Source organism: Chiloscyllium plagiosum, chromosome 3, assembly GCF_004010195.1.
Source record: "Chiloscyllium plagiosum isolate BGI_BamShark_2017 chromosome 3, ASM401019v2, whole genome shotgun sequence".
Taxonomy (NCBI): domain Eukaryota; kingdom Metazoa; phylum Chordata; class Chondrichthyes; order Orectolobiformes; family Hemiscylliidae; genus Chiloscyllium; species Chiloscyllium plagiosum.
Genome location: NC_057712.1, coordinates 27,521,813 through 27,543,516, shown reverse-complemented (window position 1 = coordinate 27,543,516; position 21,704 = coordinate 27,521,813). Strand labels below are relative to the sequence as shown.

Below are 21,704 nucleotides of genomic sequence, written 5' to 3'. Positions count from 1 at the left end.
TTCAGAAGGCAGGGATAATGGCCCTGTTTTGATCATCATCAGTATGACATGCTGTTTTATGCTAAAACTTAATGGAGTAGGAACTGAACCAGGCATCTTCTTTGCCCTGAAAAGCTAGCGCCAAATCATATATTACTAAATGATCAGGAACTTCCAGTCTTGAGTTACTAGGACAATTTTGAGCTTTACTTAACAATGCTTCACGCTGCAGAAAAATAAGATGGGAGCAAGTTGCAGTTGCTAGTAACCCAGCCTTCCAGCCCATACCCCACTTCTCTCACAACTCTAAGCAAATGGCTTTTGTTTCAAAACCATTCTAGAAGTGAACAGGCATTAGAAAATGGTTCTCCGATTAACTTATTTGTCTGAGTTATGATCCTCAAATTACTAGATATTTGGGGATATATGAGAAGTGAACGAGAACTAGTTTCTTAGCAGTCTTATGCACCTAGTGATAATAAACCAAGAGTCTAAAATTTGGCCTGAGATCAAGCAATGCAAGAAGCCACTATTACAAGGCTACGGTAAAGCTACTGACTCTCCAATATTCATCCTGATTCTCACACTGGAGTTCTCATTCTACTGCCTGTCTGAATGAGAGCTTTTTGAATTCCCTTTTGGAATTCCATCAGACACTCCTCTTACTGGACATTAAGTGAAAGCATGATATCCCCTTAAGTGTAAGGATCGCTGTTTCAAAATAAAAGATCACAACTTTGAGACATAGTTGAGGAAGAATTTCTTCCCTCAGAAGGATGTTAATCTTTTGGAGTTTACTGCAACAGATAGCAGTGGAGGCTGGGGCTTTGAGGCTGCATTTAGTCCACAAGGAAATCAAAGGATGTGGAGTGTGGGAGTGGCACAGTAGGAAGTTGGGAGCAAGTAACTCAGATTAGGTATGATCACATGGACTGGTGGAGCGCGATCAGGGTACTAAATAGCTTTCTCTTGCTTCTATTGCATATTTTCTTTGGTTCTTACATCCCAGCATTTATGACATTAGTGAAAGTCCTGCAAAAATGTAATCACAACTTCTAGCCTGTTGTTACGTTTGAATTTCAACAGCTTTTTGTTACAGTTACTTTGGCTGTCAAAAGTGAAATAGAAATACAGGTCAAAAGGGTGAGAGGGAAAAGATATGAAAGTGACCTAAGGAGCAACTTTTTCACACAGAGGGTGGTACGTGTATGGAATGAGCTGCCAGAGGAAGTGGTGGAGGCTGTCACAATTGCAACATTTAAAAGACATTTGGATGGGTATATGAATAGGAAGGGTTTGGTAGGATATGGGCCAGGTGCTGGCAGGTGGGACTAGATTGGGTTGGGATATCTAGTCAGCATGGACGGGTTGGACTAAAGGGTCTGTTTCCATGCTGTACATCTCTATGACTCTAAAAATGCAGGTCTTTCAGCATGGACGGGTTGGACTAAAGGGTCTGTTTCCATGCTGTACATCTCTATGACTCTAAAAAATGCAGGTCTTGCTGTTAAGTTCATGATGTGCTGTAAGAGGTGGGCATAGTGGTCTGTTGGTAGACAGCAAACTCAGAAATAAGTACAGTTAGCCATCAGTGACTATTTATCATAGCCACTGCTTTACCACATTATTTCTAAGTTGTCTGACCTATTAGGTTCAATGGGCATAATAGACTAGAGTAGCTTTTATCTGGCATTTATACTACATACAACTAATACAATAAAAATGAGACAGCATTCCTCCAGGACCGAGGGTGCTACATGGACAGGCATAAACTACACTATACTGACTCTGATAAATCAATTTAAATTTCAAATATATAAAGAAAGATTTCAAACATGAAATTTGATGGATTTTGAAGTTGGAAGCAGGACAGAATATGTTCAACCACAACCTGATACTTGTATCATACCAAATTCCTCACTCTACCATCTCAAACATATTGCAAAATGTTGCTCCTCTTATCTTATCTTGCACCTTCATCCATCCATCTCACTTCTCCTATCCTCATCTGTCCACCTAAGACTGACACTCACTTTCAACCTTTTGAGTTGCCATGTCTCTTCATGATAGTTACTCAACATACACTGTTCATTCATCCATTCAAAACATGCCATTGCTCTTTTCTACGTCTCTTCTTTCCTTCCATGTAGAAGAGGAAGAGTAATGATTGTATTTATACAAGGATATGCACATTAGTGTCTTACACCTTCTTGGATTTTAATTGCCTGCTTTATTTTTTTAAGCCACGTAATATGATTTATCTTGACCGCTTTTCCATAAAGGCCATTCTTGTTTTTTTCCTGACAAGTTGCCTTTTTAACGTGATAAATGGCAAGAGGAGAATAGATACCAAACGGGAGGGGAGAGGTGCTGTAAATTGTTGTCATGTATTGATTGATAAAGCCTGTGTAGAACATGTGAGACTGAGCATATCTGGAGCATCAATGTCTACCAACAATGTGGCATTGGCCACATTACATTCTTTTTCATCTTCCTCAATCATGTGACAAAGCTCTGTTCCTTTTGCAGTTTCAGACTTTGTTGCAATATAATGTTGGACAGAGGGCAGCTCAGTAACCCAAGCTGATGCTTAATGAATGATACCTCCAGATGTGCTCAGGCACCTGAAGCACATCTTCAATGTGCTCAATAACATCTGGTTATCATACTCCACTTGTTTTATTGCTGTTGGACCTCTTTGCTTGGATGCCTCATGGCTGTCATCAGATATGTTTTGAATATATATCGTTTGTCTTTGATCAGTTAGTTTATTTTGAGATGCACAGAGATTAGGGGAAGGTTAACTGTCACAGGATAGAAGTCTAGGAACTATTATATTATTTCACACAGTATATCTTTAAGGGACATGCTCATGATAGTATTATTGTAAAACAGCACAAGACCTAATGGTATAAAGACACTTACAGAATCCTGTGTCCTACAGCATGCCACACTGAAGGAAGTTTACATCCAAATTCCTTAACTTGAGCCCAGACATTGAGTGCTTGAGACTGTAGTGGGTATGTGAAAATATCAAAATCTGTAGTAATATCTTGGTTACTGTTTAAGTACAATATTACCCATGTCTCATTTTTACGCTATGGGAGATGAATTAAAGAGTTCAAATGTTTGTCTAATGAAGAGAGAGATTGAGCAGTTTAGGTCTGGAGTTTAGAAGAATAAGAAGAGATCTAATTGAAGTACATAAGATGTTAAAGGGGATTGACAAAGTAGATACAGAAAGAATATTTCCTTGTGTGGGACAATCGAGACATAAGTTCAGTTTTAGGACAAGGGGTAGCAGATTTAAAACAAAAAAATAGGAGAAACTACTTCTCTCAAAGGGTTGTGAATCTGTGAAATTCACTACCCCAGAGTGGGGAAGATGCTGGGACTGAGTAAATTTAAGGAGGAGATTGACTGATTTTTAAATTTGCAATGGCTTGAAGGGTTATAAAGAGTGGGCAGGAAAAGGGAGTTGAGGTCAAGATAAGATCAGCCATGATCACATCAAATAGAGAAGCAGACTCAAAGGAATGAATTGCCTAATCCTGATCATAGTTCTTATGTTCTTGTCCTGTGCCAGTGGATAGACAGCCAGAGACACTGACATCATAAGCAGAAAAACTGATATTTGACAATACTGGCAAATGACCCATTAAGTCACCTGTTTTATGCATCTATGGGCCTCTACTGAGAGATTTTGGAAACTTCTTTGGAAAAGACATGGGTTAAAAACAGCCCATGTGTGCATTTAGAAGCCGATCTTATTTCAGAAGGCTGCAACCTTATGATGTGAGATTCAGACTCCTCCAACATACTGATGTTCTGACATGTTGAGGCAGGTTACCTGTCTGATGTTGCCCTATTTCCTGTGGAGCTGCATGTCAGTGAGGATCAGAGGATCAGATATTACTGCTTATGTCATTGCTGTTAATGCTGTGATTCATCTTGGCCTTCATCAGAGGTCCAAAGTGTAAGTATAAGTAGAGATGCTGATCTGATAGATCACAGCTTCAAAGAGGAGATCAGGTGGAACTTCTCAGCACAAGTGCTATGGACAATGGTCTCACACGCAACGAAGAAAATAGCATGAGGTTTCAGCAATAATTGGTATCATTCAAATGCATGACTTCACCACCTCAGCTGACACTGTATTCAAGCCTTGCTTTCACTGAAGAGTTCTAAACAACCCACAGGCCCATGGTTAAATTGCAAAGGCATGTTTTCATATCACTGTAGTTGAGAGATCAGAATGTGAAAATTGATAACTCACCTCTCCCGAGGCTCTTGCTGACATACAGTGCAACGCCTCACAGTTAAATGCACAAATCAGCAGGTTGGAACTGGTTTCTAAACACATTGTCAATTTCCCAGCTTTTAATACTGCACCCACACACACCACACATATCCCTGCAAGTTAAATTTCATCCCATAGAAAGAGGAGGAAAGAAATTTCTACTGAATATCTTTCTACGATAGTACTTCGATAGATGTAGTTCTCTGAGTTTAATCAGCTTTATGCTTTTAGAATGAGTGGACACTTGATACTTTACACTCAGGATGCTTGACACCATTCAGGTGAAAGAAGCCCATTTAATTGACATCAGATCCGCAAACATCCATTCCCTCCACCACTGATGCTCAATAGCAGCAGTGTACTGACTACAAGGTATAAACCCATAACCACTACAATCTAGAAGGATGTGGGCAGCAAATAAATGGAACACAAGGCTGCTAGCTAGTGCATGCAAATACTTCATGTGCTTTTTACATGCAATATTTCTTGAGCAAAAAGGGAATGCATTTGTCCTTTAAGAGTGCCATACAAATTTTTGCGCTTTAGTTGTTTGCATTGCTTTACATTTCTTTACCACTGCTATACAAACAGTACTATATTGTTGATTCAGTTCTAATCAATCGATTGGTATTTCTAACACAGTAATTTGGCAGACATATTTAATGCTGTCGGTCTTTTAAGTTACCAGTAACTAAGCAACAAATATTTCCTCTGCTGCGGTCTGCACCTGTACATCCCGTGTGCAATCACAATGATACAAAACCATCGTAAGGCCAATGTAACCAGATAATTTCTCTTTTTGATTGTGATTCTGGAATGCTTTCATGTACATATTGTAAATAGCAACAGGATTTTTGCACCAGGGAATTTATCATTCGCATATAGCCTGTTAAATTGAGCCTCAATTACCTGTGGTTCTCAAGATACGGCGTCAGGATGCTGAGAGCTGTTTACTCCTGATACTCACTGAGCTAACTCCCAATTACATGCACAGCAAACAGTGTGCCAGCTGCTAGTGGGAAGCTCTAATAAGCTGCCTTTCAGCTTGACTGCTGTGCAAGGCTGGAGTGCAGAATGGAAGAGACTGATGCTCCCAAATCAAATTTAGGCAAAAGGGTCATAGCACCTGGCTGCGAAACTGTAACTGTACTGTGATAGAAATAGTCAGCAAAAAAGAATGAAAACAAGATTTGATAGCAATTTTACCCATTATGTTTGAAGAAATGACACTATACAATATTTCCATGAAATATTAAAAATGCCATGGTAACAAATTGGAACCTGGAAATGACCTAAAAATAATCATTCCCTTCTACTTTCTAGATTTATAAGGCACTTAGCCCTGCTTCATTGACTACTTTACTCTGGATACTTTGAAGGGAATTTGAAGAAATGTATGATATATATTTATGTCCCATTAGGAAGTTAATGTCTTCAGGAGACCAGCCTAAAGGAAAACACTGGGGAGGAAAAGAATACATATAGATGCCACATTTATAATTTGCAAATACTTTCATCCTGGAAGGAGGTCGAATTCAAACATTCTTTTATTCTGACAACTCGAGCTTCAGTCTAATCCATGTCAATCTGATGATTGCTTCCTCTAGCTTTGAGAAACCGAAGATTTTTATAAAATTTGGGATAATACAAATTCAGAAGATTTGGAAACATAAATCTGGTACTAATTAGCATGGAAGCAGTCAGATTTTCTTAGAGATTTGGACTGAGACATATCTTTTAAGATAGTTTAGAGGGATTTCTACTGTTTAATATTTTAGCCCTGGTATACACTTTCATCTTGGGTGAAACAGAAATTCAGCAGAAACCTACTGCACCCATTGGCAAGAAAATCCAGAGTTGCTGCTGTCTGCAGTTTTTAAATATAAGAGTTCCTGAACTGTGCAATACTTGGCCTCAGAACATTTGATATCCAAATTGGCAAGCGTTCCTGCTCATAGTTTACTCAAAATTTGGAAACAATTGTTGAAGATACACCACGAGTACTTTGCCTAATTTTGCTTTAATACAAAAGTATTAAATCATTTATTGTCCAACAAGATGATCCAGAATCTTTAAACTGTTGTATGTCAAGCTAAACAGGAAGAAAAGTGACCAGAACTCCTGTAGTCCAATGCACGTTCACGAAATAGTCAAATCAACAAAAGATGTGCAACAAGCATTTTATTTGTTTAATTGAACAAAAAGGTGTTGTGATTTATTTATTTGGACAATTGTGCAGAAGTGAAGCATGAATGTTCATGCATTAATAAATTATGCACGTGTTAATACAATTTGCTTTTGACATGTACTTTGATGGAGTCTGTGTCTTTAAGTAAATGCCAATTTCTTTGCCCTAAAGTAGACAAACCACTTCACATTTTGGTGCTCACTTTTATCTTTTAAGTGCAGTACGGTGTTCTTTTGTAATAGGCACTTAAAAAATGTATTACAGAGATATAGTAATTTGTAATTTTGTGTGGGTTTTTATTGTTCTTATTATTTGTTACCTCTTACATTTACTCTCAGTCCTCTATCACTGCAGGCTTCCCAGGAAATATACAGGGAAAAGATAATTGTCTCCACAACAGATGGGAACCAACTGAGATATACACTGACAAACTATAATGCTGTGAAGATGTTTCAAAGGTACTTCACAGGTTTTCTTATATCTCCGTCAGGATCGCAAGGGAATGGCTGCAAACAGTGTGCATTTTTGGGCGTGATTCCCAAAAACAAAAATATTTTTGTTTCCATTTCGAATGGAATGGAAATAAATAAAGAAAGTCAATTTAGTAATAGCTGCAAGCAATCATGAAATCATTCAAATACAACAATAACTTATATTTATATACCATTTTTAATATAATGAAAAAAATTATACCTATCACAGGATCGTTATAATGTGGTAGTTTTACATTGAGCTATTTATGGACCTGTAAGGTCTAGTGATCAAAGGTTTGGTACAAGATCTAGGTTTTCATCCATGTTTAAAGGAATAAAGTGAGGAAGGAAGGCAGAGAGCTGTTGGCAATGAATTCCAGAACTTGATGCGTTGGCAACTGGAGATTTGGCTACTAAAGGTGGAGCAATTACAATTGAGATGTGCAAGATTCCAGAGTTAGAAGACCAGAGATTTCTCAGATGGCTGGAGATTACCGTGATAGGGAGGGCCAAGACCATGAGGAGATTTGAAAACAGGAATGGAAAGTTTAAAAACAAGAAATTAATTGAAATAGTTCAGAGAGCATAGGGATGATCATGGAATAATACTTGCTGCAAATGAAGACATGAGAAGATCTCAAGTTTATGGAAGAGAGAATATGGAAGACCAGAAGTGCATTGAAATAGTTGAGTCTAGAAGTAACAAAGGCATGAATATAGGTTTGCTGCAGATGAGCTAAGACAGTGGTAAACCTATGATGTTACAGAGGTGAAAATAGGCTGTCTTAGTGATAGCATGAAAATGAGGTCAGAACTTCATCTTGTGATCAATCAAGGTGTAGTGATTAGAATGAGGTCAGCCACGTGGGCCACATAGAATATAAGTTCTGTGAGTGAGGCTATTAAACTGGGTCAATCAGGGAGTCCTGGTTGATAGATATAAACATGAGTGTCTGGGATTCTGTTCACTCTAGAACCTTGATATGAGCTAGCCAGATCAGTGTCATGTACTATGCACGTACAAATGAAGGGTGACTTGGTGGCAGGATACTGGCTTTTGTGGAGTTATTTTATATGGCATCAAGGTTGCAAACAAATTGGCTTAATCTCAGGCTGTTGCCAGGGAGAGAGAGATGGAGCTTGGGAATGAAGACTGGAGTGGGGACAAGCAATAATAACTTGTCTTCCTAATATTTTACTTTAGATAAGGGAATGCTGAGGTATCATATCAGGCAACTCTTGTAAATGGGCCCCTTTTAATTTCAATATCATAGACAAGGAATGTAATAAATTCATTCTACAAAGGGCTCGAGTGGCAGGAAAGGAGAATAGGAAATCAAATTTGTGTTGTAAAAATATGGAATTAACAAATATCCCAAACTCTATTTCAGTATCTGTGGAGATCAAAAAGCATTTATAACCAAACTTTCTTTCTGGAGATTATATGGGCAGAGTGGAGTCTATGACAGGCTGGATTATACATTAAATGTGAAAAAGACATGGTTGATGGGCCAGATGACCTCTATATTCACAACTTTCTGAAACTGCTTGATTGGTTTCTTGATAAGATTTTTTTAAAAATGTTTTGATTATAAATTTTCCAATTGGGACCAGTTTTGATCTATCCGAGAGATTTATATTTAAAATATTACTAAATAAACACAAGAGACACCTCCAATCTAGGTGCAATTAGAAATTTTCTGCAAAACTCAGCTATATTCTGATTTGAGATTATGGCTTAGCCTTTCACCTCAAGCTTATTTGCATGGTAGAACTATAAAATCTTCCAGAAACCAATGCAATTGTACCAGTGAAACACTTTTTTTCCCAGTTATTATTCATAAGATGTACTTTGAGATGATGTTCTTGGAGGAATGTCCAGTGAAGTTGTAAGGGTGGAACTGAGAAACAAGAAAGGAATGATCACCAATTTGGGATTGTATTATAAACCTCCCCACCCCCCCAAATAATCAGCAAGAAATTGAGAAGCAATATGCAAGGGGGTGTCAGTTATTTTTAAGAATAATAAGGTTGTAATGGGAGGAGACTTTAATTTTCTAGTCCGGGACTGCCATAGTGTTAAGGATTTGGACAGAGTGGAATTTGTTAAGTCTGTACAAGGACATTTTCATGTTCAAATGTGGATGTGCCTGCTACAGAAGAAGCAAAACTTGACCTTCTCTTGAAAAATAAGGCAAGTGACTGAGGTGTCAGTGGGAGAGCACTTTGGGGCAAATGATCATAATTCTATTATCTTTTCCACAATTTCTTGTCAAAAAGGTTGAATCTTATCTAAAAATTAAAGTTTAAATTGGAGTAAAGTCACTTTTGACAGTATTACACAGGAAATTTCAGAAGATGATTGAGAGGAGCCTTCAAAAATGAGATCACAAAAATTCAGAGATAGCATGTTCCTGTTTGTGCAAAGGGCAAGGCTAGTAGGTGTAGGGAATGCTGGATGACTAGAAAAATATAAGTATATGTCAAGTGTAGACAGTTGGGATCGAGTGAACCACTTTGAGGAGTATAACAGAAGTAGTATACTTAAGAGGGAAATCAGGAGGGCAAAAAGGGGAATGAGATAGTTTTGCCAAAAGAGGCTGAGGAAAATCCAAATAGATTAAGGGCAAAAGAGTAACAAGGGAGAGAATAGGGTCCCTTAAAGATCAATGAGGCCATCTACCTGTGGTACCACAAGAGATAGGTGAGTTACAAAATGAATATTTCACATTAGTATTTACAGTGGAGAAAGCAACAGAAGCTAGGGAACTTGGGAAAATAAATAATGAGGTCTTGAAAAATGTCCAAGTTACAGACAAAGAGGTGTCAGAGGTCTTAAAACACATAAGGTAAATAAATCCCTGAGATCTGATCAGGTGTGCCCCAGATTCTTTTTAAGATTAGATTCCCTACAGTGTGGAAATAGGCTCTTCGGCCCAACCAGTCCACACTGACCCTCTGAAGAGTAACCCACCCAGAGCCACTTCCCTCCGATTAATGCACCTAACACTACGGGCAATTTAGCATGGCCAATTCACCTGACCTGCACATCTTTGGACTGTGGGAGGAAACCGGAGCACCCGAAGACACGGGGAAAATGTGCAAACTCCACACAGACAGACACCTGAGGCTGGAATCGAACCTGGGACCTTGGTGCTGTGAGGTAGCAGTGCTAATCACTGAGCCACTGTGCCACTTTTTGTGGGAAGCTAGGCAAGAGATGGCTGGGCCCCTTGCTGAGATATTTGTATCATTAACAGACAAAGGTGAGGTATTGGAAGACTGGTGGGTGGCTAACATGGTGCCATTATTTAAGAAAGGTGGAGAGGAAGAGCCAGAGAACAATAGACCAGTGAGTCTGATGTTAGTTGTGGGCAAGTTGTTGGTAGCGATTATGAGTGACAGGATTTGCATGCACTTGGAAAGGCAAGGACTGGTTAGGGATAGTCAACATGGCTTTGTGCGTGGAAAACCGTGTCTCAGTAAGTTGATTGAGTTTTTTGAAGAGGCGACAAAGGAGATTTATGAAGACCGAGTGGTAGATGTTGTCTATACAGACTTCAGCAAGGTTTTCGACAAGGCTCCGTATGGTAGACTAGTTAGCAAGGTTAGATCAAATGAAATCTAGGGGAACTAGCCATTTGGATACAAAATTTGCTTAAATGTAAGGGACAGAAGGTGATGGTGGAGGGTTGTTTTTCAGACTGGAGACTTGTGACCGACAATGTGTCACAAGGATCGGTGCTGGGTCCATTCCTTTTCATCATTTAGATAAATTATTTCCATGTGAATGTAGGAGGCGTGGTTAGTACATTTGCAGATGACACCAAAATTGGTGGTGTAGTGGACAGTGAACAAGAGTATCTCAGAGTACAATATCACCTTGATCAGAAGGGCCCATGGGCTGAGGAGTGGCAGATGGAACTGAAGTTAGATAAATGTGAAAATACTGTGTTGAGTTCTGGTATTCCTGCGATGAAAGATGTTGCGACTCTTGAAAATGTTTACAAGGATGTCGCCAGGGTTGGAAGATTTGAGCTATAGGAAGAGGCTGAAAAGGCTGGACTATATTCTCTAGAGCATCGGAGGCTGAGGGATGACTTATAGAGATTTATAAAATCATGAGGGTCATGGATAAGGTGAATAGCCAAGGTCTTTCTCCCAGGGTAGGGAAGTCTAAAACTAGAGGGCATAGGTTTAAGGTGAGAGGGGAAAGATTTTAAAGGATCCTGAGGCAACTTTTTCAACTCTGTGACTTTATAAGTGTTCCTTGCTATAGTTCACCAGTAAATTGGTGCAATTTTCATTAATACAGTGGAAAATCACCAAAAAGCAAGCATGGTAATCAGAATGTTCAATCCACCAACAATGAATAACTTGATTTACTAGGTGTATTGGTGTAAAGTAGTCAGTTTTTAAAATAAATTGAATAGTTTATAAAATGAAAGGATAACTTTGGAAACATGTCTACTCGTGCTCATGTACTTAAAAAATGTACATTTGAAGAGTCACCTCAAGAATTGCAAACACTTAATTAGCAGAAATGAAAAATGGTGATTAATTTGGTCTTGGAGTGTGGTTAGTTTTGTAGGTAGAACTGACTGTTGTGCAATCTTTTTGAAACCACTGTTGAAGATGATGGAAAGTTGATTTACAATGGGTGTTTGGATTCTTTCTATTTTGCACTTCATTGGCCAATTTTCGGGGAATTTCACTAAGCAGCACATCCTTGTGGTAACTCTACTTCATAACATACAACTCTTCTCTGATCTTCTGAATAGGGGACTTCTGAGCCTGTGTAATTTCAGAATGTGTAATTTACAACTGCGCAAGTCTTTAAATGTGTCTTTATCAGCTTTAAAATGGAGTTAGCTTTTGATAACTTGCCCAGAGAGATAAATAGAACTATCCTTCTGTTGTAAGATTAAAATCATAAGGATATTAGAAATCTGAAAATATCACCAATGCTCAGCGGGACTGGTACCTCTGATTCTTTCTCTATAAAGGCCAATATTTCAGGTTAATAACCTGATGAGGACCATAAACCTGAAGGATTACTTTTCTAATAGTTGCTTTCACTTTTAGAAATTATCTTTTTTATTCCAGTATTCTTCTCTTGCCTTCAAAAGCAGTAGTGCATCAAATTAAATCTAATTTGAATTTTAAGTATCAAGTGAATTCACTGAACAAATCATGAACAAGCAAGTAACTATAAAAATTACTATTACCTGTCTCTCAAAAGAACAAGCTTGCAACTGATAGAATAAGCTATTTTATATGTAGCTTTTTAAAATGACTTTACTTCCTTTATAGTGATAAAAACATTTTGCAATACCACAAAATGCAATTTGAAACATGGCATTTAGTAATATGGCCTCCTTGTGCAGAATAGGAACATTGGGTTTGGACCAACCAAGGTCAAATCCTTCCAGCATTGATGGCTTTCCATGTTCAGGACCAGCTCAATTCCTTTATTCACTCATGGGTTATAGATGTCACTGTCTTGGCCAACATATATTCCCCGGCCTTATTGCCCTTGAGAAGGTTGTGGTGAGCTGCCTTCTTGAATCACTGCAGTTCATGTGCCATAACATTGACCCACAATTCGGTTAGGGAGGGAATTTCAGGATTTTGACCCAGTGACAGTGAAGGAATGGTAATATGTTTCCAAATAAGGGTTGGTGAGTGGCTTGGAGGGGAAGTTGCAGATGGTATGTTCCCATTTACCTTCTGCCCTTGTCCTCCGAGATAGAACTGGTCAGGAATTTGGAGATGTTGTTGAAGGATCTTTGACAAATTTCTGCAGTATCCACTGCTGCTATTGCCAATGGAGGAGGGAGTGGATGTTACCTATCGCCAATTTCCAGCCTTTTCCCCATATCTCCGCACACTGTTTCTATCCAAGAACAAATTAATCACCATTTTTCATTTCTGCTAATTGTTTGCAATTCTTGAGGTGACTCTTCAAATGTACATTTTTTAAGTACATGAGCACGAGTAGACATGTTTCCAAAGTTATCCTTTCATTTTATAAATTATCCAAATAATTATTCAATTCCCTCTTGAATGCCTCCACCACATTTCTAAGCAATTCATTCCATATGCAAACTACTTGCTGAGTGAATTTTTTCTCACACTTGCTTTATTTGCACATCACTTTAAATCCATGCTCTCTCTTTTTTTGAACAGCTTCTTCCTATCTACTCTGTCCAGCCCACCCATGATTTTGAAGACCTCTATCAAGTCTCCTCTCAGCCTTCTTCTCTCCAAGAAGAACAATCAACTTCTTAAATCTATCCTCATAACTGAAATATCTAATTCTAGGAAACATTTTTGTAAATCACTTCTGTACTCTCCAGTGTCATCATATCTTTCCTATAATGTGGCACCCACAAATGTATACAATACTGCAATTAACTGTGCAAGTTCAACAAGATCTCCCTGTTCTTGTACGCCAATAAAACTAAGAACACTGTATACTTTAATAACTGGTCTCTTCACCTGTCCTATCACCTTCAGTGATTCGTGCACACATGAACCAAGGTTCCTTAGCTCCTGTACCCTTTTAGAGTTTAGATTAGATTTCCTACCTCCAGTGTGGAAACAGGCCCTTTGGCCCAACCAGTCCACACCGACCCTCTGAAGAGTATCCCACCCAGACCTACTTCCCTCTGACTGATGCATCTAACACTATGGGCAATTTAGCATGGCCAATTCACCTGATCTGCACATCTTTGGACTGTGGGAGGAAACCAGAGCACCCAGTGAAAACCCACACAGACACGTGGAGAACATGCAAACTCCACACAGTCACCCGAGGCTGGAATTGAACCTGGGACCCTGGTGCTGTGAGGCAGCAGTGCTGACCACTGAGCCACCGTGCCGCCCCCTTTTTAACATTGTCGTTCAATATACTTCAAAAGTGCATGACCTCACACTTCTCTGCATTGAACCTCATGTATTTTTTTCTTCTTGCTCTCAGCTTTCTGGCAGTTTAAGGTTATGGCAGGTTGTTTGTATTAAAGACTGAAGGACTGCAGAATCAGAGAGGAATCTGCTGGAGGAGTAGGGCACTTCCAGAAATGGACATTGGGTTGGAGTATGGTCAGACATCAGAGGTCAGGAACAGGTGATGGCTGTCAATCATCAGGGATCAGAGGCTTGTGGGGTTGGGTGTTAAGGAAAGGGTGGTGAGATGATGGCAAGTTCAGAATTCAGTGAGAAAGCTGGGGTCACAGAGTTTGTACAGCCATGTTATTGGGAGATTAAGACACAAAACAGGGTGAAATCAGGGATCAGAGTTTTGGGGTGAGTGGAAATAGGAGACAAAGGACTTGGCAATTGTAATGGAAGATCAAAGGTTGGGAACACTGAGTTGGAGGCAGGGAGTCATGTCGGATTTATGGGAGTGGTCTGGGAAATTGGAAATGTTGGGGTTCGATCATGGGGCACTCGTGAAGCATGGGATCCAGAAGGCTAGGAGGACATGAATAGATACTTTGCCTCAATGTTTGCGGGAAGAGAGGACGATAAAGATCACCCAGAAATGTAAAGTTGCAGAAAGTGTATGACTTGCAGAAAGTAATATCTCAGAGTGGGGTTACCACAACAGGGATATGATGGAGCAATGCATGATAGATTGAGGCTCAGTAAGATGTCACTGTGTGCATAAATTATAATCTGGACAAAGAAGACCTGTACAGAAATTGCACAATAGCATCCATACCATTGGAGGCACCACTGAACTCAAACTTGTATGCTTTATTTGTGCCTGAAATGTCAATTAGCTGTTTTAACATTTTATTACGTTGCTGATGGGCTTATTGTCTGAATGGATAGATATCTACACTTAAGTAATGAAATATATGTACTTGTAGTGGGGGCTAGTTAGCTGGTACATAAAGGTAAAGTCTTCATAGTCTTACCAGACCATATGGCTGCTCTCTCATCAGGGGATTATCACATCTCAGATGAGAGGGGAGAGCGAGAAGAAGAATCCTTAATCAGGTCAGGAATTGAACCCATGCTTTTGGCATTAACTCTGCATCACAAACCAGCTAACTAGCCCCCACTAGAAGTACATACATTTCAGTAGTTAACTGTAGATATCTATCCATTCAGACAATAAGCCCATCAGCAATTCTAATGTTTATAAATGTATGAATGGCATGGAATTTCCTTTTTCCAGTTGGGTGAAGGTATCAGACAAAACATGATTGAAGCCATTTGGCTACATCACTGGCTTCAAAAACGTAATGCTGTTTGTGTGACATCAGTGTCTACGGGCAAGTAACATGTATATAATGAAATTTCAGATTAAGTTATGTTACATGCTGTTTTAATCTCAGCCAGTACAACATCCTCTGAAGTGTCACAGATCTGAAAAATAGGGAAGAATTTTACAGTCCTTTATTGCAGATTCACTGGCATTTGGCCGTAGGATTTCTTCCCACTGCCCTCCCTCTTGCCCAGAAGCTTTCATAAACTTTACTTAGGGCAGGCAAGGATTTGGGTGGCCCTCCTGACTTCACCCCAATTAATCATTTAACTGGCAAAGCATTAAATGTTAAGGCTAGCTGGAGGATTTCAGAGGCAGATGAGAGGCCTGGCGGGTCACCATGCCTTGGCTACAGACAGGATGGTGGTGGTGTTGGGGAGGTGGGGTACCCCTGACCAAAGCCCTTATTCCACATTGGGTACTTCTCCTCCATCTCCAATCTTTCCTTCGACCTGTCCTCCCACTAGTGCTCCTTCCCACTGGAATCACATCAGCTGCCCCATGAAACTCTGCTAGCTGGATAATCCTTCCCATTAACTCTTTCCTTCTTTCCATAGATGTCACTGACCTGGAAGCATTTCCAGCATTTTCTGTTATTACTTTCAATTTTCCAGCAGCTGCAGTATTTTGCTTTTGAATCTTTCAGTCTCCCTTCCAAACACTTTTTTTTTATTCTTCTATCATATCCATGGATTTTTTTTGTTCTCAGAATGTACATAAACTGCGAACATACGATCATTGTACTTTTGAAACAGTGTGAACTGATATAGACAAATGGCTTTCTGCAGGGTGTCAAGGCATGTGTGATAAAAATGGCACCAATAAATTCACAACTATTACTTCCTACAGTCTATAAATTTAATTCTATCTGCATAGCTTTTATTGCATACACCGATAACTATAAATCTTTTAGGTGTCACTCTGGTTAATCTCTCCACAATGTGTCAGAACGTTGCAGATACAAGTCTGTGGAAGGATCACTGGATCCAAAACATTAACTCTGATTTCTCTTCGCAGATGCTACTGAACCTGTTGAGTTTTTCCAGCAACTTCTGTTTTTGTTTCTAATTTACAGCATCCGCAGGTCTTTCAGTTTTTGCAGGTACAAGTCTTGCTTCAGAAACCTGAGCATAAGAATCTATACTGATACAGCAGTGCCATGCCATGCAGTTCTGCTCTATCTGAGGTGGTGTCTATCACTTGAAATCTTAAACCAAGGCCTCATTTGCCCTTTTAAGTGGTTGTAAAAGATCTTTTAACACTATTTCAAAGAAGGGCAGTGGAGTTAAGGCTGTTGTCTTACCCAACATTTGTCCCTCAATCACCATCACTAAAACAGGTTCTCATTGTTATCACATTGCGATTTGTGGGTGCTTGCTATGTGCAAATGGACTATTGTTTTTCTGACATTGCAACATCTTTGGAAGTTGCTGTGAAATTCATTGGAACACTTTAATATCCCAAAAGTTGCTAGAGAAATGCATATTTTTCTTTCTTCAGAATGTCTGGGTTTCTGAAATCTCAGTCAGAGGGTTCTGGGTTCAAGCCCCACCCTACCCTGATCCTAGGAATTTTGGCAAATGATTTGGATGACACTTCTGTTCTGCATGAAGCATAAGTTACAGTATTAGAGATTATGCGCCTTATTAACAAAATTACCTGAGGTCCTTATTTCCATATTTCACTGAATGCATAAGATCTAATTGTATGGTTTGAAGAAGGGTAGGAAACTATCTTAACCAGTCAATCTTTATTCCTTCAAGATACATCACAAAAAATAATTTATCTGGAAATTCGTTCAATGTCTGCAAGACTGTGCAACATGCAAATTGCCTGCTGAATTTACCTGCAAAGTTATAACTGTAATCCATAAAACATAAAAGTAATCCATTGCTTTGGGGAATTCTGAGTTGTGATAATTTAAATGCAAGTTTTTATTTAATCCATCAATGTCCTGTGGTTTAATATTCCACTTTGTTTTATGGATTATACAACTTCTAAGCCTTCAGTCAGGTTCTCCAGGATAGTAACATGGAGTTCAGAAGTTCCATAATTGTACCATGTTTGGATTTTGCATACATACTGTACAAGTGTATCCAAGGCCTGCTTGTTATATTATGGCTTTGTGGCTGTTGAGTATGTTCAGCCTACTTCATTATCATTTTGACATTAGATTAATTGGGTGGTTTATTATCTACTTCAAGAGGATTACAGGATCATTACGACAGATTATCATCATTGCCATGGTTCAGGATTCTTGGCCATTTCCTTCACAAAAATAAGTAGAACAAAGTCTCTTGCTGGAGTGGTGAGAAGTGGGAGTTTCAGTCAAATTTGAGTAGATAATATGTTGGTAAGTAAAATATAAAGATTATTGCCACTCAAATATAATGGCATATTGAAATTCAACACCTTGAACCTATTTGGCATTCAACCAGATCTTGTCTGATCCTTATCTAAACTCCATCCATGTGCCTTGGCTCCACATCCCTTCGTACCCATAACTGGCAGAGATATTATCAACCTCAGGTATAAAATATTAAATGAACAAGAATCTACTGCTTTTTGTGAAAGAATGTTCCAGACTTCCACAAGTCTTTGCTTGAAAAATTGTTTCCCAACTTCTCTCCTGAAAATATCACTCTGATTTTAAGATTATGGCTCCGTATCCTAGACTCCACATTAACAAAATATGATTTTTTCTATCTGCCCCATCCATTTTTTTTCAAAATCTTAGCAACCTCAACTAAATCACCTTTTAACCTTTCATTTTCCAACAAATACAAACTTGGTTTGCTTAATCTCACTGCATAAACTTAGTAACAATCTGTCAAACGTGTACTGCACTCCTTCCAAGGTCCATTTGTCCTTTCTATAGTACATTAAACAGAATTGCATGTAGTACTCCTGTTGCTATTGAACCAGGTATCTGTACAGGCATAAAGCCCTCCTTTCTAATCTAATACTCTTGTAACTTTCGAATATTCCTTTTGATTATACCAAATGACACAGGTTATCCTTAGAATTAGAAGAGAGATGAATAAACTAAGGGATAAATTCAGCGCTCCCACCATCCAGATCAGTAACTGTCCTCAAAAGGACTACAAATTATCAGCAGGACTAAAATACTATGATACTAATTGACTGAACTGGAGTCATTTAAGAATGGGTGCTAATGGGAATACAGATTTTATCTCTGTTTCACTGAAGATATGCAGTGTATTATAATGTAGTAATTGGCCCTTGCACTGAAGGAGTACTGGAAGCATTATACACTGTGTGCACTGCAACCTGAAGGAATTTAGTGAGTTCACAGAACTGAAACATAAATGGAAGAAAAAATAAGGAGGAGCAGAGTGGAGATAGGACAAAGACTTTAATACTTTAATCAATGGAAAAAATAATTGGAAGTTGGTTGAACTGTAGCAAGGATATAGTATAAGAGAAAACTACCCAAAATTTTGGGAAACCATATGAAAACTTGTTTAGGACTGCACAGTACCATAGAGTCAGAGAGTCATAGAGATGTACAGCATGGAAACAGACCCTTCGGTCCACCTTGTCCATGCCGACCAGATATGCCAACCCAATCTCGTCCCATCTGCCCATATCCCTCTAAACCTTTCCTATTTATACACCCATCCAGATGACTTTCAAATGTGGCAATTATACTAGCCTCCACAACGTCCTCTGGCAGCTCATTCCATACATGTACCACACTCTGCGTGAAAATGTTGCCCCTAAGGTCTCTTTTATATCTTTTCCCTCTCACCCTAAACCTATGCTCTCTCGTTCTGGACTCCCCCACCCCAGGGAAGACACTTTGTCTATTTATCTTATCTATGCTCCTCATGATTTTATAAACATTAAGAAGGTCACCCTTCACCCTCCGATGCTTCAAGGGAAACAGCCCTAGTCTATTCAACCTCAGATCATAACTAAAGGCAAAACAATGATAAACAGAATCATGGAGATATACAGCATGGAATCAGACCCTTTGGTCCAACTCATCCATGCTGACCAGATATCCTCCATAAGACTAGTCCCATTTGCCAGTATTTGGCCCATAACCCTCTAGACCCTTCCTATTCATATACCCATCCAAATGCTTTTTAAATATTGTAATCGTACCAGCTTCCACACTTCGTTTGGCAACTCATTCTATCATGCCCTGCCCTCTGCGTGAAAAAGTTGCCCCTTAGGTCCGTTTTATATATTTCCCCCCTCACCTTGAACCTATGCCCTCTAGTTTTGTAAGTCCCCACCCCAGGGAAAATACCTTGCCTATTTACCCTATTAATGTTCCTCATGATTTTATAAAAAATTGAATAAACGACTGAAAATCACAGTTCCAGAAATTTTTGAAGACCTCCAATGGAACAGCCAATTCAAGAAATATTTAGCAATCAAGTATTATACAAGAACATACAAAATGATAAACTGATGCAAAGTTGACAGCAGAATTAATATAACAAGTACAAATATATAGACAATTTGAGCCAAATACATTAAAAGAAAATATTTTAGAGTCTGAAGAAGGGTCACTGGACTTGAAATGTCAACTTTGCTTTGTCTCTACAGATGCTGGTGGACCTGCTGAGTTTCTACAGCAATTTATTGTTTCATTATTTTAGAGATTGGATGAACACCTTGAAATATTTGAAGACAATGAAAAGTGGACAAAGAATAGCAATTGAAGAAATAGGAGATACCTGCCACTGGAATTATTCTTAAAACCCTCATGTTGCTTCTGTGTAATCACAATAATAATATGTTGCATAGAAAGCCAAACTGTCCTTAAAATGAATAATGGATTTTACAAAATAGCCTCAGTAGAAAAATGACCACCCTTATGCATTTCAGCAGATATTGGGACCAAACTAAATTTATCTCGGAAGAAATTTCAAAATTACTTTTTGAAATTCAATGAACATTTCCAAGAATAAACAGAAACTCTTTGACAGTGGTTCTCCTGAAGGCATGAACAGTTTTTTCTATCTCATCACAACCTGAGAGTGAGAGCCATCCAAGCAAATGGATGACACAATCAAACTGATGAATGCTCATGCCCAGGACAACTCAACATCTAAAATGGCAACATGATTCCTGAGTTTTGGAACACCACCCATTTTAAGTTAGATTTGTACAGTACATACCATGAACAGCCATTTTGGGTATAACCCATGGAAGAACACTGATATGCCACATCAAAAGAGAGAATTCTCAATAAGGAGTTCAGATAAAAGTAGCCCATCTAAAGAACTGTTGTGTTAAACCAGACTACTGATGGCACACCCCTTTGTAAAAATATGCATAACCAGTTCTGCTCAGTCCATCTATGGGAACAACCTTTAACTATTTGACCACATAAGCCATCACAGCTGCTGTATTTGACTTTGATATCAACCCCATCACTTCAGAAAGAATATGATCTTAGAGATTGATCTTACTTTCATTTTTATAAGTATCCTTTCCCTTAACACCATTTAATATTTGCCTATCAATATTTTTGCTAATAATCTATCACTTTTACTTGAACAGCTATAACAGTAGTTTTACAATAAACTAGCCATTATCCCATTTACAAAATGTTTTGTTGTTAATTCTTTTGTAGATTGAAAGACTCAGAAACTAAAATAGACTAAAGCAGTAAATTCTCTGGACCTCTCTGAGGATTTGCGTGATGTGGTCATGACACTATTATCATGGTTTATACTATTTCTGTAAAAGCTTTTAATCAAAAAACCACAAAGGCAAAATTACATTTTTTTTAAAAGGGTCATGAGCTCAGAGGTTGATTCAACTTAGAATTTTTGGATATTTGTGGTTTCCAGGGTTCTACATGCATTATATTGGTGATTAATTTAATGTTCACAGGGAGCATAACTGTGGAAATTACAGGTGTTCAGCCAAAGATTTACTAAGATGTGCTGAAAGCAAGTGCTGCTACCCACTGGGAGGGCTGGACCCTGAATCACTCCTGCAGTAGAAAGAGCATTATGGTCATTTTTAGGAATATCCTAGCTTTTGTTAAGGATTAGATCTAACTGTGTAGTCATGATTTGGAGGTGCCAGTGTTGGACTGGGGTGGACAAAGTTAAACATCACACAACACCAGGTTATGGTCCAACAGGTTTATCTAGAAGCATTAGCTTTCGGAGCGCCATTCCTTCATCTGGTGGTTGTGACCCACCTGATGAAAGAGTGACGCTCTGAAAGCTAATGCTTCCACATAAACCTGTTGGACCATAATGGGTGTTGTGTGATTTTTAACTTTACCTGTGTTATGGGGGCAATCATGTAGAGATGCTGTATCACCTTCAAAGTTACCAGAGAATTTTTCATAGGGATTTAGGCAACATTTGGGTCAGCACAGTGGCTCAGTGGTTAGCACTACTGCCTCACAGCACCAGGGTCCCAGGTTCAATTCCAAACTCAGGCGACTGCCTGTGTGGTGTTTGCACATTCACCCTGTGTCTGCGCGGG

At 38.9% G+C, this 21,704-nt stretch overlaps 1 protein-coding gene and 1 long non-coding RNA gene across 6 annotated transcripts in view; one reads left to right on the top strand and one right to left on the bottom strand.

Moving 5' to 3' along the window:
- Positions 1-20,788, top strand: part of LOC122541889 — a 29,617-nt gene extending 8,829 nt beyond the window's left edge. Inside the window, exons 2-3 of the long non-coding RNA XR_006309703.1 lie at positions 6,822-6,925; positions 19,800-20,788. This is a non-coding gene — a long non-coding RNA (uncharacterized LOC122541889). The remainder of the gene's footprint in view (positions 1-6,821; positions 6,926-19,799) is intronic.
- Positions 1-21,704, bottom strand: part of dlgap2a (discs, large (Drosophila) homolog-associated protein 2a) — a 729,001-nt gene that overhangs the window by 322,982 nt on the left and 384,315 nt on the right. The window contains exon 1 of one of the 5 annotated variants that reach the window (XM_043679025.1): positions 5,189-5,214. The exons of the other annotated variants lie outside the window; for them this stretch is intronic. The gene's annotated coding sequence lies outside the window, so the exon portion shown is untranslated. Of the gene's footprint in view, positions 1-5,188; positions 5,215-21,704 lie in introns of those variants that run through there. 5 annotated transcript variants of the gene reach the window in all.